A 15,916-nucleotide genomic window follows, 5' to 3' on the forward strand; every position below is an offset into this window, starting at 1 on the left:
ATGAACAAATATGGGGCAAGAAAGAGAAGTGGTTAGCCCAGAGAGAGAAAAGGCCCAAACGTAAGAATCAGGCTGAGGGCTCTGAAGCTGTAGAAATAAATATCGTTAGAGACAATGTGACAGTAATTGGAGAAGTGTCTTATTTTTGTTGTGCTACTGATTGTTATTGGCCCCAGACCCCTACACAGTTCAGGTTAAGGGCTTAACACAAATTATCAAAAGTTGATTATGTGCTTAATGGTGTTTTTGGTGTCATGGGACTTGTGATTTTTGCCCATAGAGCACTTACATCTCAGGCCTCTGTTGTTATCTAAGTGAAAGGACTACCGGAGAGGAAAAAAAACCCAGGGTCAGGACATAGATATACCCTTTAGATCGAGTTCATCTATTAAAGCAGCGCCTTTTAAAAATGGTCGTTCAAATGGCTGTAAGTTAAACTCCTTCAGATGATGACTCCTATTCTAGTGAAGTGCCTCATTCAAAGCCCAAATCACTATTGCTGTGACCTTTTCCTGATGGAGTAACCCCCCTCCCCCAAATTAATTTGTTGTATTTCAACAGAATCCTAACATACTGAGTGAGAAGGCTAACACCAACAAAAAGAAGTGTAGTAAGTAGTCATAATAAGGCCTGCATTTAGTTTCAGCTGTTAATCGCACAAGTAGAAGATTGGGAAGGTCTGGCTTAGTAAAGAAATGCTTGAAATGGGGTTCTAGGTACTCACAGATTGAGGCCAACAATATAAATTTCTCTAAAATCAAATACAAGTTTATGTTTTATTAGGGAAATATAACATTCAGATCAAGATTTAATAGCTTTACTATATTATAAAATTGTAATATATTTGGAGTATCATGCTCAGTACCATCTTCTGAGTTTAAAAACATTCACAAACCAGAGAATAACAGCGTACATTGACCAAGATCTAGAAATAAGTCACATGAAGATCCAGTTGTAAGATTTAGGTGTTCAGGCTAAGGAAGGGAAAACTTTTAAGATATGGTATGGTAAGTATCAAGTATCTGAAGGGCAGTCATGTGGAAGCCTGGGTAGAGGGTATCTCAGTTCCCTCAGAAGCACAACCAGGTTCAGTGGGTAAAAGTTACAAGAAGACATTTCTTCTTATTGTTAAGAACTTGCCACGATCAAAGCTCTTCAGACATGGAGTGGACTGTTTTTCTATGAGGTGGTGAGCTCTCTGTCACTCAGGTGGAGACTGGAAAACCACAGTACAGCTGTACAGACTAGTTAGTTCACCAAGGGCACCTGGCCAAAGGGGGAACAAAGGCTGAAATCCAGCCAATGCAACAGTAGCTACATCATGTATCTGGCATTGGTTACCCAGAGGGAGAGGCATTTTTTTTATTGTTCTCCTAAAGGACTCTCAGGTCTATCAGATACACTCATCAGGTAGGAGATCGGGCCATTAATGCAACTCCCTGCCAATTGTTGTTTTTTTTGTTTTTTGTTTTTTTTTTTCAAATTTATGATAGTCACACAGAGAGAGAGGCAGCAGCACAGGCAGAGGGAGAAGCAGGCTCCATGCACTGGGAGCCTGACGCGGGATTCAATCCCGGGTCTCCAGGATCGCGCCCTGGGCCAAAGGCAGGCGCCAAACGGCTGCGCCACCCAGGGATCCCTCTGCCAGTTGTTATCCATTAGTCTGTGGTCACAGTAAATTTAATCAAAACTTAAGAAAATAAAGTGAAGAAAATCTAAGCATACAGTTTCCATTTAACCTGAAGAAGCATAATTTAATTACACATTTAAAAGTATTGATACAGGTGTAGATGGGACACTTGGGTGGCTCAGTTGGTTAAGCATCCAACTCTTGATTTTGGCTCAGGTCATGATCTGTGTGAAACCTGCTTAAGAGTCTCTCTCTCCTTCTTTCCCTTCCCCTCCCACCACTTACTCTCTCTCTTAGATAGATAGATGGATGGATAGATAGATAGATAGATAGATAGATAGATAGATAGATATGGGTGTAGAATTACTTAAAAATTATAAAAATCTTAAAAGCATTGATGCATTTGAAGGCCTCCTTAACTCCATCCCATGTGACATTTTGGGGTGTGCTGTTGCTGGAGGGAATGAGAGCTAGGTGGGGTGGCCTTCCATACTTGATAGGCTATCCTCAACAAGGGCTGAGCTCTGCTACATTTGAGGCGTATACAGTGCCTGTCATAACTTTCTTTGGAGATGAAATACAATTAAATGTTTTCCGCTAAAAATCCTTGTATTTAAATGTGAAACTTTAAAAGCAAGACATGAAATTGTACATACAACTCCATTTCAACTCTACTGCATAGAAATTTTCTTGAACAAAAAACAGAATTGTAACAGACCTACTCTCTGAGGGTTGAGATAATAGTTGATTTTTATGTATTTTGTAAACAAAACAAATAATATAGAACAATATTTCCTTCGCCTTGAAAAATAAACATTTAAAACATTTTATTTCACCACATATGGTGTAGGAAGAAAAATGTTCTTCACACACCGAAGTTGTCTAGAATACTGAGCTAATGGGTTAGATCAGTATAGTGAGTTATCCCCATTGTGTCTAGGTTAGTTGTTGGAGGTTAGTAGTATCATACTGACACAAAAGAGTTTCTAAAGAGCCTAAATTTCATCCTCCCACCCTGTCAGCAGCTTACTCACCAATGGGATTCACACCTTTTACATTCTCATTTCTTTAATCGCATTACTACAATATGCCACCAAAGCAAACTGAGTGCAATTAAAATCTTTTGGGGGAAAAAAAGACACCTCATTTTCTGAAAGAAAGGCTCCTGGAAATGAGCTTCAGAAACAGACGGGGTAAAATGCTACATCCCAGAAGAGTGAGTTTCCTTAGATACCATAGATGTTGAAGCAAGAGAAGGCGTAAGCTGAAAACAAACATCTGATGCAGTACTTTTGACTCCTCAGCTGCATTCTGTCTCCAGTCCAATGCTGGAAGAAGAACATTTTCAAGACAAAGAATAGAAGCATGAAGCAGTTAGCAGGAGGGAATGGTCGGAAGTGCTGGCAGCAGAGAGGCCAGGCCCATCAGGCCAGCAGCCTGGGGCAGTTTCTCATGTTTCTGGGCCTAGAGATTTATCTTAAAAGAAATCTCCAGCCGGTTCTAGTTTTAATTTTAGAACTATCCTTATCTAGTTCGTCAGTCACAGTACAGTGTAATAAGTGTAGAATCCTAGTTTTCCCTTTTCCTTCCACCTTTGCCTTTGTGATTTGCATCCTGTTGAGTGTGGTTCGTGCCTCGGCCAGAACACTCTTGTGACTTTCTGTGTGTGCAGCAGTCTGCTTAGACCTCAGTCCTGTAGGTCATCCAGGTACCTCACCAGCTAAGGGTGTGTTCTAACTGCAAACACACTTCCAGGATAGACATCCTCCACAAGCTCCTGTGGGCTCCCACCAAAAGCAGACCTTCAGTATGGGGGAAGCAACATATGAACTGGCAATAGTTAAAGCCAGTTCTCGGGTTTCAGGACGAAAAGCAGGCTGAGGAGGAGGATGATTTCATCAGGAGGCAGAAGAAATAACATTATATATCGGGATCCCTGGGTGGCGCAGCGGTTTGGCGCCTGCCTTTGGCCCAGGGCGCGATCCTGGAGACCCGGGATCGAATCCCACGTCGGGCTCCCGGTGCATGGAGCCTGCTTCTCCCTCTGCCTGTGCCTCTGCCTCTCTCTCTATCTCTCTGTGACTATCATAAATAAATAAAAATTTAAAAAAAAATAACATTATATATCTCCCAGAAACACATTTATGACCATTTTAGTTTTTACCTCCAGAAAAATCTTAGGGCAAAGGGGTAATGTCATTTGTCATTTCTTACCCAGCAAACTATCCAGTTAACTAGCGTAGGTCATTTCCTTCCCCCACAGGTTTATCAGTGGTATGTATTTTATTTGGAAAGTCTCACGGATTTGGTTACAGGCAACATACAATCCTCTCAGGGCCCAGTTATAGACATCTATTGGCTAAGACATTTAAAATGAGTCCTTTTTTGTTTCCAATGGTTGAGTACTTCAATGTGGATGGAACTGGAGGGTATTATGCTGAGTGAAGTAAGTCAATCAGAGGACAATCATTATATGGTTTCACTCATACAGGTAATATAAAAAATAGTGAAAGGGATTATAGGGGCAAGGAGAGAAACTGAGTAGGAAAAATGTGAGAGTGACAAACCATGAGAGACTCCTGACTCTGGGAAATGAACAAGGGGTAGTGAAAGGGGAGGTGGCACATGGGGTGACTGGGTGACGGGCACTGAGGGGAGCACTTGACGGGATGAGTGCTGGGTGTTATATATTGGCAAATTGAACTCCAATAAAAAAATATACCAAAAAATGAGTCCTTTTTAAAGAAGCTCTCTCTGTGTTTGACTGTATGTAATAACTTTCAGGAATCAAGTAATTGCAATATTTACAGGTAGAAATTCTACCTAGAATTCTATCTATGGGAAGAAATTCTACCCAGGGGAAAGGACTTGTTCATCTGTCTTATTCATCATTTGTATCCTCAGAACCTCACACAGAGTAGGTTCTGAGCATCGTAGGGGTTGAGTAAATGATCAAATGAATGAACGAATGTGCACAGCTATAAAATTCTGAAAAATTAAAGAATCAAGCAATTTAAACCCCTCTTTGGAGTGCCTATAAACAAACTCTATCCTTCCCTCTAAATCTGTATTAAGGCCTCTAGATGTCATTGGTCCTCATTTATCTACAGCCTTGTCTCACTCTATGAAATGTAAAGTAATGTTACTTTAGTCATAAATTCTAAGTGAAAATGCAATTTAAAGGATTTTGGTATAAGCATAAATTTTTCAGTGTTTTTTCACTTATTAACTAAAATTCTATATAGACTTTTCCCCTAAGAAATGTAAGAATAAATGATGGGAAATGATAGCGTCCTTAGGAAAAGAAGTTTTTGTGCAGTTTAGGAAAAGCTTGTTAAACACAGGACTGTATTTTTCCCTCAGAGTACGGAAAGAAAAGCTGTTTCCTTTAGCCAGTAAAATCACCCTGCATAGCCATACACACTCATGCACAATGGAATAACATAGATAGATACAAGGTATTCTATTAAAATCGCCTTTAGGAAAGCCTCAAGCACCTCATGCACAATAAATGGGCTGTCATCACTTCAGCTTGGAAAAAAAGAAATGTACAGAATAGGCGTCAGGAGAACAAAAGGAATATATTTCACTTTTCATGTACCAGGGGTAGCTTGAAAAAATGAAATACCCAGGAAATTCTTCTGAAAAAGGGGGTCAACTGTTTTGCTCTTCCCTTTCTCACATCTCTGTAAGAAAAGGAGTACTCTGTAAGCCAACATACATCTTCCCCCGTTTTTCAATTAAAGCTAAAGATGGAAAATATCCCATTGGTAAGTAATGCAACTGATTTTAAGTTCCTAAAAATATTATCTGGGTCTTAAAAAGGATCATGATCTGATTTGGAGGATTTGCTTCAAATAATTGGGGTGAGTAGGGTACAGATGAGACGAGAGTGGTGGTGAGGTTAGCATTGATGAAGTTGGGTGATAGGCACATGGGAATTCACTATACTATTTGCTCTCCTTTTGTGTACTTTTGAAATTTCTCATTTAGAAAAAAAACTAAGTGATGGACCTTCAAAATGGAAAAAAAACTTTTTTTGAGGTCAGCATGGTGAATAGCAGATGCATAGAGTAGAAGTCAGGAGCCCATATATTATATGCAGGATTCAATCCCAAAACATACTAACAGTGTGGCCTTGTGTTAGTTACTGCAGGTCTTCAAACCTCAGTTTCAATATCTGGAAAATGGAAAAAAATGTCAAGTTTACACAGCACATCAGGTATTAGGATAAATGAATTGATATTTCTGAAATACTATGTAACCTGTTAAATTATACAAAACCATAAAGTTAAATAATTTTAATTGAATTAGAAACCTCTCCAAAGTTGTTTGTGCCTACTTTCCCCAAATTTGTACTTAATTAAACCAGTTCCAATCAGAACCAAGTCAAAATCGTTCTAAGTCTCTACTATCAGAACAAAACTGAAATAGTTTCCTCTTCAGACAAAACTGAAATAGTTTCTTCTTCATTTCTTCTTCCATCAGATATAAGATCTTCTCCTTTAATCACCTCCTCACTGATATTTCTGCCTTCCTTCTTCCCCTCTGCAGTATTCCTACAATTTACCACCAAAGAAATCTTCCTAGAATGCCACTTGGATCATGTGACTCCCTTGTTCAGAAACATTCCTGGATTCCCACTACCCTCCGGATTAATCCATTTTACTTAAACTACCCTTCAAAGTCTCTATGATCTGATCTCTAATCTACCTTCTACCTACCTCACAACTGTTTATGTTCTTAAACTTCCAGCTCCCAAGCAACAGGCTTACTGTCAGGTGTTTTTATTCTCCATTTCTTCTCTTAGAATACAGTACCCTTCTTTACCTTGTCTGCCCACATTTTATCAACCCCTGGGAATCAGCCTGAACCCTTCCTCTTCCAAGAAGTCTTCTTAAACCCTTCCAGACCATATAATATCTCCTTTTTCTCAGTTTTCAACATGTGTGATTTGGCAGTGAATTACGCGTCCCCCTGTGGATATCACTTTTATTGTTCTACTGAATAGTTAATTATCCTTCCTATTACTTTCTTCCTAGCCTGTCCAGTTAGATTATAAACTCTCAGAAGGCAAGAATTGTGACTTTTATATCTTTCTGCCTCAAGGCCCAGTTTTTGTACATAGCAGTCACTTTCACTAACATTTATGGGGAAACATTACTGGAACTGAGGTGGAATTTTATAGTCTCTGATGGCCACACTTAGCATTTTAATACTAACCTCGTTTGTATTCCTTTGGCTCTTAAAAACAACTTTAAATTTTTTAATTTTATTTATTTTTATTATTATTTTTTAAAGATTTTGTTTATCTATTCATAGAGACACACAGAGAGAGAGGCAGAGACACAGGCAGAGGGAGAAGCAGGCTCCATGCAGGGAGCCTGATGTGGAACTCGATCCCGGGTCTCCAGGATCACACCCCAGGCTGCAGGGGGCGCCAAACCGCTGCCCTAATTTTTTTTTTTTTTTTTTTTTTAGATAGTACCTCATAGAGTAGCATGGTGGGGGTATAGTTCAGTCTTAAGTGTTTGTTTGTATTTTAAAAAGAGCTTTTTTAAAAAAAATTTATTTATTTATTCATGAGAGACACAGAGAGAGGGGCAGAGACACAGGCAGAGGGAGAAATAAGCTCCCTGCAGGGAGCCTGATGTGGGACCTGCTTCCAGGATCCTGGGATCACAACCTGAGCCGAAAGCAGCTGCTCAACCACTGAGCCACCCAGGCATCCCTCCCCCCACCCCATCATAAGAGTTACACAGACCTAAATTCAATTCCTAGCCTAGACATATTAACTATGTGAAATCCTGGCAATTTACCTGACCTTGTTATTGCTTAGCTTCCTCAGTCATAAAGTGAAAATGCTTTTCACTTTATAATATTTTTATAATATTTGCTTTGCATAGTTAAGCACAATAGATATATAGGGCTTGGCACATCATCATTGAAAGGCAAGTATTTTCTTAGTGCACATCATATGGTTTTGACAGGTTGTCAAAATGAGGGATCATGGTTCTATCTAACTCTTGGGGATTAGGATGCCATAAGTATAGAACAGAATCATGAAAAATCTACTCCCACATCTCCAAGCCCTGCCACCATGTTCTCTATTTGCTCTTGTGCATCGTTCGCCATAAGGGTTATGGGCTAAATGTAGCTGGAATCCCTTATTGTCAATTTAAAAAGTCCTACATCCCTGGGCCATTCTTCATCCCTTTCTATACCAGGTGAATTCTTTGGAGGCTCCCCTTCACTCCAAACCCTCTTTCTTTGCCGGCTTTTTATTTCTTGGCAACCCTAATTATATTCAGTTCTCCTGCAGTCTTCTACCTACACTTATGCCTAGTTTGCCAGCTCTGAATCTGCTGAACTATGGGCTATAAATCATAGTGTTCTCACTTATGTAGTGATCCAAGGTTGCTTCTTCTAGACAAGACCCAAAGCAATGATATAGACGGACTTCAGTCATAAAGCACAATGCTGTCAATACTTGAGGACATAAAACTAGCAGAATGCAAGGTCAAAAGAGAATTATCATCATCTGGAATTGGCCTTTAGGTATTATCTTTTCTACATTGAGGGCAGGCTTTTGGACATGTGTTTGCTTACACATAAGAAAAAGCATAAGCATGTGAAGGATGCCAAAATCTAAAATGCCAAAATTGAAAAACCTTATTATGTTAGAATTCTGTCATTGCGGGCATTGTTTTCTTTTCTTTTTTTAAGATTTTATTCATTTATTTCAGAGAGAGAGAGAGAGCATAAACGGGAGGAAGAGCAGAGGGAGAGGAGAAGCGGGCTCCCCGCTGAGCAGGGAGCCTGATGCAGGACTTGATCCCAGGACCCTGGGATCATGACCTGACCCAAAGGCAGGCGCTTAACCGACTGAGCCACCCAGGTGTCCCATGGGCATTGTTTTCATACTTGATAAAGGAAAAAAGGAAAGTATTCCAGGAACAATAACCATAAAAGCATTAGTTATCAAAGAAATGAACAGGGAAAATTGAATCACAAGATTATCATATTTTTATATATGCATAAGGACTTTTGATTGTAAGTCTGACCCACTGTATAGAGTGACATTTCTGAGATAGATCCCTTGTGACTCATCTATTTATAAAGTTGATTTTTTACCAATGAATGGCCATCTTACTTAATCTATAGTTATAACAAGTTGCATTCATAAATCCTTTTAAAATAGCAATTTTATATTGGTTACATTTTTTCAAACAAGATTAGACTTCAGCTTGTCTACTTTTGCTACTCATTCTTAAGTCATAAAAAGGGACTCAAATTCTAAATTAGAATTGTTTTTCCACTACCCATTATTGCTGAGCTGGTTTGTATTTACCTTTCATCTATTGCAAAACAGGAGAACTGTTGGCTTCCATTATATGGATCTTATTTTTAAAACATAATCATCTTACCAGAGAAGTTTAGCAAGTGTGAATGTAAATAACTTGCTCTTTCAATTAGTTTCCAGTAATGGGTCTTATCAACCAGAACCCATTAAAAGAAAAAAGAAATAATGTCAAAGTCTACTCAGTCTATTTGCTAGTCTATTAACGCAAGAATGTCCAGGGAAAAAAAATCCCAGAGATACCAGGAATCTCAACACAGAAAATGTTATTGTCAGTAAGGTCCTCTTGAAAGAAGCCCTCTTGATATCCAAAAGATGACCATATGTCTATGGATCTAAATCATACATTCAAAGAATTATGGAGTATTAGCACCAAAAAGGACTTTGATAACCATCTTGTCCAGAGATACTAGTTGGTGTCTCCGCTAGAGTCAGAACTCTTGTGTCTCATCTCCCTGTTCATTGAGCTTACCTTACTACTATATCTGCAGCATTTTCCGTATCAGCTATTAAAATGAATCGTGATTATTTTCAGGCATATGATGCCAGCTTTGCTACCACTACCTCAATAGCAATTGATTCTCTGGAACTACCAGGACTACATTCGGTTTATTTTTAAAGCCAAGCAGTTTTTTAAAACCTTAAAATATTTCGTTTCAAAACCCAAAAGACTCCTTATTTAGTCCATGATGAATATTTGAGTAGTGTTAAATTTATCATTCTGGCAGTACTCACATTGTACTTGTCATTAATTGTGACTCATCAAAGAATGTTTTGATGTTGAGTCCTTGGCTAACAGATGGCTCTGTTTAGAGGAATTGAGGCAGTGAGCTATGAGGTCCAAGGAGAGAAACTTCTTACATAATTAGTCACTAGCGGTGGTTTGAATTTGTAAGAAAGCAAAGTAGTCTGTGATGGTGAGGTTAGGCTTTGTACTGAGGTAGGGAAGGCCTCTTCTATTCTCTTGAGAAGATGGATAGAAGAGTTGACGTCAATGTTACTGGTGTGCTAGGCGTGAGTTGCAATGACATAAATGGCCCACAGAGAGACATTAAATCCAATACTGGAATGTTTCTGTTTTTGTGGGGTCTGTCATCCTGGTAATCATTAGTCACAGAGACCACCACACAGGAAAGAACAGGCACTTGAGCAAGAGTAGTACCAACAAGAACTCAGGAATAGAATGGAAAGTAAGAGACTGTTTTTAAAAAGCATTCATCTCAGAGGCAACAGAAATGTGCAAAGAACATCTCCCTTCTTTCTCCTTTTCTTTCAGTTTTTCCTTTTTTTTTCCTTTCTAAATTATTTTTCCCTGCCTTTTCACTCAGGTCCATTGTTTGTACTCAAAGTCATGAGCGGCCCTCAGGACACTATTCAGGACCTACATGGCAGCTACTATGTTAGCCATGAGTAGTTAGTCTGATAGTCTGGGTCTTCGTAAAAGTGCACAAGTGACTCATCTTTTAGAATAGTATTTAGTACCTCTTTGATTTACTTAAGAAAAAGGGAACACACATTGTGTCATAAATAGGGCAAAGAGAAACCTGAACGATAGACTTCAAAGTATATTTAAGGATATACTTAAGTATATCCTAGAAAAAATCACAAACAGCTTAATAAGTGACACATACTGAACCTCTCTGGGCCTCAGTTTCTTCATCTGTAAATAGGATAATACATATCCTGTAGAGTTATATGAGAATTAAGTGAAATGAAATAAGTACAGTGTCTTGCCTACAGTAAGGACTCAGTAAATGGTCTCAAGTTTAGGAGGGAAAGTAAATTAGGTAAAATAAGGAGGCAATGATGCTTGTTTGCTAGCATAAGGAAACATAGGAAAAATTATTAGAAGTCAAGGCAAACTGGCAGTCAAATTAATCAATGAGAAGAGACTATTTTAAAGGGTTATTTGGCAAGAGCACAGCATTCAAAATCAAAGTGGTAGTGCTTTCACTGGACATCACAGGAGGTTTACCTCAGATTAGGGCACCATGACTTAAAAGCACTGAGAGAAAAACTGTATCAAATGTAAATGACTAAACGCCTTCTGGAAGGTCAACAGGAAACAGTGGAAAGGATTGAGGATTTGGGGTAGACATCCTGGATTTGAGCCCCCTGTTGAGCATTTTTTAGCCAGTTACCTAGAAATTATCACAAATACTTTAACATATAACCTCACTCAGTTTTTGCACTTGTAAAAAAGATGAGTATTTTGTAAATTTCAGAGAATTTTTGTGAATATCCACTTTGCCAATTGCAGAACATTCTATGAATCAGTGTTCAAGGTGCTGAAGGGGAAAGATATTTACTCCCTTCAAAAAGGCAGACTTAACTGCCTCCTAATGTTACAGGTAACAGAATAAAGAAGGACAGATGATTATGATTCATTTTCACAGAGGGCAGAGTTGAAAGAAGTGAGCTAACAGACTTTGAACAATCAATGATGCAGACACAATAGAGAAAAAGCCTAAACACAAAGTTATTTGTAAACAACGGCCAACTATTAATGGACATCAGTAATCCCCTCCTTGCTTCTAGTTCTTCTGAAATTCACAGTCTCATAATTTCCAGCCTTTTTGGAAAGACACACACAAGGGAAGTGCTATGTAGTATCTTTGACAAAAATGGTTTAAGATTCATTTTGTTTGATGCCTTGTAGTGTTGCACAGTTAAGGTTCAGAATCACTAATATAGGCACTTACATTTGGGGATATTTTAGTGACATACAACCTGCAGACAAGATCATAAACTAAATGACTTTTTAAGATTCCTTCATTCAATCTATTTTTCTTAGGTGACCAGATGTTTCTAAGTAACTGGGATGTTGATAACTTTGGAGCATAAAATGTGTCATTTCATATCATGTGTATTTTAATTGGTTTGATTTTGTTTTTTTTTTTTTACATCTTCCCACAAAACAGCTGGATTTAAAAGAGCTAAATGAGGAGGAAAATTCTGATTTCCCAACTGATGAGCTGTTTGTATGAGAGCTGATTTAGTACCATCAATACTTGAAGAGCCTTAAGGAAAAAAAAATTGTATCTGGACTGAAACATTAAAAATAGGAACATGAATTCCAAGATTAAGTCCTTTGAGTTACTTGACATTTGAAGTAATTTCCCCAAATTTATTTTCTTTGTAAAGGTTCAAGAAATTTATGAGAGAAAATACCTTATCTTGCCTAGAGATTATTGTGTCAATTAAGAATAAACAGAATCAGAGAAACCTAAGCGTTAGTTTGGAAATGGATCTCCTCCAAGTATGGTGAAATTATATTCAAATTATTAGGTGAAAAAATGAATGTGTGCTCTCCTTTCTTCTTACCCAAGACTGAATGACTTTCGAGAGTCCTTATTTCCATGTACTAGTTACGTACCTTTATGTCTTTGCCTTATTGTGGGGAACTTCCCACCAAAATATCTGGACCCCAAATAAATCCCACATTATCCCTCTGAAGATACTCTGGTCCTCTCATATATAGCCAGGATCTCAAGAAAACAGTCTCTGAAGTTGCTACCTTATTCTTGGCTATCCCAGGGTTGAGACAGACCATTGGAAAAATAAGCAACATATAAAATATAAGAATAATTTGCTCCCTTATTGGAAATTGGTATATTCTCCCCAGAGTCTGACTGCTCATGAAATGTATTAAGAACTTGTGTGCCTAGCAAAAACAAACCTCACTCAAGTTTTATGGTTTACTAATCTATACACAAAGAAGAGCCCTTTATGCAAAGGCCTTTTAGCAACTTCTCCATGATACCACATACATGTATACATGCATACAAATACAGACATACAGAAATATAAATCAGACTTTCAGGTCTGAAAGTGAGAAACCTCATAAGGTCAGTAGGAAATCCTTCATAATAACTGGATCTCCATTGGCTTTCTTTTATTTTTTTTTTATTTTTTTTATTTATGATAGTCATACAGAGAGAGAGAGAGAGAGAGAGAGAGAGAGGGGCAGAGACACAGGCAGAGGGAGAAGCAGGCTCCATGCACCGGGAGCCTGACGTGGGATTCGATCTTGGGTCTCCAGGATCGCGCCCTGGGCCAAAGGCAGGCGCCAAACCGCTGCGCCACCCAGGGATCCCTCCATTGGCTTTCTTTTCTTGGTTCAATGCTCTATCATCTCATGATAACTTTAAGCCTGAGAGAGCAGTTGACTTGCCCTTGGCCTAATGATACTGAGCAGCTGCCAAAGCCTGTTTCATATCCACAGGAAAAGACTGTCCCTGGAGAGGGGACACATAACCATGCATGTCCCTTTCAAGATGTCTCTTTGGGTACCATGTTAGGAAATGACTTTCTACAAGGAGGAAAGAATCTGTATTTGGCTTTTTGATTATACTTCTGTGTATAAATGAGACTATGTTAAAAAGTTGAGAGTTTAAAAAAATCTTTATTTTGCATTTATGGTGCACCTAAAGCTGAGGACAAATTTTGGGTTTATTTTTTAGGCAAAATATATCAAAGGCAAAAAAAAAAAAATGAACTCACATATACAGTAAAATGCCATTTTTTTTCCTTCAAAACTCCAGAATCAAAAAGGACATATAATTTGCAGAGGGAGGATGTTGGAAGGGGACATGTGGTCCTTTTAGCTAATAATAATTATAGCTTCCATTTTCTGATTATTTACCTTATAAAATGCTTAGCATACTATCTAGCACAAATAGTAAATATCTGTTAAATGAATGAGTGCTAGGTATTATATATTGTTTATATCATTTATTTCATCTCATGAAGATGTCTGTGTATCCTTATGAGAAACATAAAGATACTGAAACTTAGGTTAAATAACTATGCACATCACATTAGTAATAAGCATGGCAGCCAGGATTCTAGACTAATATGATGCTAAAACCTATGCATAATCCACCTACACACACACACAGTGTCCTTGAGTTCATTGTCTTTTCAGATTGTCACTTGTTTCAGACTACCTCATTGCCTTTACTGTATCCTCCTTGTCAGATTTACTCAACACTATATTCATTGGACCTCATTTTAAGACATTTCCTGGACCAGACCTTGTTGTGCCACCAAAAATACTATTTATTACCTGGGAAATGTTCTTCTTCCCATTCCTCACAGAGTAGCTGAAATTATATCATCCCCAGAAAGCCTTTCCTGAATATTTGGGCATTTCCCTGGGACTGCAACATACCCAAATCCCTTTTCATTTATTTGTTATTTCAATATCTATTATTCCCCTCCAAATTTACTCATCCTTTTTTCCCATTTAGTCAAAATTTAAGAATTGTTTCAGAACTAGAAGGAACCTCAGCAATCACCTCATCCAAACTCCCGATCAGTTTGCCCAACTTTGCTTACATCGATAAAGTCTGTGTCTCTGCTTAGTTGCTTCCATGGAGGTGAGCGCCCACTATGGTCAGAAGTGGCTATGAGAGGTCCCAGCGTAGATGTGGGGAGAAAATAATTCACATCTGTTGAACAGCATTCATAGAGCCCTCACTGTGGCCAAGATATAATTGCCAGACCTTGGGGTGAGTAAACGGTGAGTGGGACTCAGTCCTTACCCCCAAGGAACACGATTAATGACTATTCCTTGTGGTGGAGTGAGCCTACTGCACAAATATCTGTTTAAAAAAAGACATGAGTTTAGAGATGAATATTTTGAGCCTTGAAAGGAAGGAAATCTCATGGATAATTGGAAGGGATCAGAAAAGACCTTATGAAAAAAGGTTAAATTTTATGTTAGGCCTTGCAGGATGATGGGAACAGTCTTAGTAAAGGCCATGGACTGCTTGCTCCTACTCATCTTATTGGACAGGGCTATGTCAGCAAGCCAAGAAAAGGTGGCTGTGGCAAGTGCCAGGCTCTGTTGGAAAGAAATGCTACAGAAATGCTAAGTCAGGGATGCCTGGGTTACTCAGCGGTCGAGTGTCTGCCTTCGGCTCAGGTTGTGATCCTGGGGTCCTGGGATGGAGTCCTGCGTTGGGCTCCCTGAGGAGAGCCTGCCTCTCCCTCTGCCTTGTCTCTGCCTCTCTCTCTCTCTCTCTCTCTCTCTCTCTCTGTCTCTCATGAAGAAATAAATAATCTGAAAAAAAAAAAAAAACCTAAGTCAAATGCCATGCTTGTTGTTCAGATATGGCAAACCAGGAAGAGACAACTCCCTTTCCCCACACATGTTATCACCTACACATTTTGGGATGGCATCTGGGGGAGTAAGAAGCAACCCCGTTTATCTCTTTGTTTAGTCACTCATATAACTGCCTTTTAATATTACTCATCTTACTTTGACCCCTAAATTCTGACTTTGTTCTCTCACTCAACCCGTGTACCTGGGGTAGGGAAGCATATAGGGCTAACGGAATCATTTGGGGTCCATAAAGACAGCCTTTGAGTCGCTGTCTCTCGCAGTGCCTCCATGAGCTAGGGGGCAGTGTTGAGTACATTGATGGGCTCGCCCATCTGCTTTGAGCTGCAGCCTCCAGCAGGCCTCCCTCTCCTGGGTGAGCCTACAGGCGGAGGCGTCTCTGGCCCAGAAGAGCAGCCTGGATCACAGTCCCTGCGGTTCTGTGCCAGTCCCCAGGGGCAGCATGAGAGCAGGAAGGGATGAGAAGTGCACACACTGAATCACCCTTTTCCTGATGATATTTAATTGAATCTGGGCACTGGCAAGGCTTGGCTTGAGTAGCTTTCTTCCCATCACGTGTAGCTCAGCCCTGCCAAATTTCTCCTATAATAATCATTCCACCCAGGTAGCACAGAACTTTTTCATAGAATGAGTCCTTGGGTAAGGATCAAGAAACCTGGGAACTGGTTTCAACGGTGCCATAAACTTTAGGCAAGGCACTTAACATCTGTGAATTACTTTTCTTGATTTATAAATTGGGAACAATACCCATCCTGCTGGTCTCTGTGAATTTTGTATCTGAGAGTGTAAAAACCACATA

The 15,916-nt window shown here is 39.1% G+C and overlaps 1 protein-coding gene across 2 annotated transcripts in view; it reads left to right on the forward strand.

The window, feature by feature from the left end:
• FRMD5 (FERM domain containing 5) overlaps nt 1-15,916 on the forward strand; it is a 334,543-nt gene that overhangs the window by 224,964 nt on the left and 93,663 nt on the right. The gene's annotated exons all lie outside the window — the stretch shown is intronic.

Source organism: Vulpes lagopus, chromosome 2, assembly GCF_018345385.1.
Source record: "Vulpes lagopus strain Blue_001 chromosome 2, ASM1834538v1, whole genome shotgun sequence".
Classification (NCBI taxonomy): domain Eukaryota; kingdom Metazoa; phylum Chordata; class Mammalia; order Carnivora; family Canidae; genus Vulpes; species Vulpes lagopus.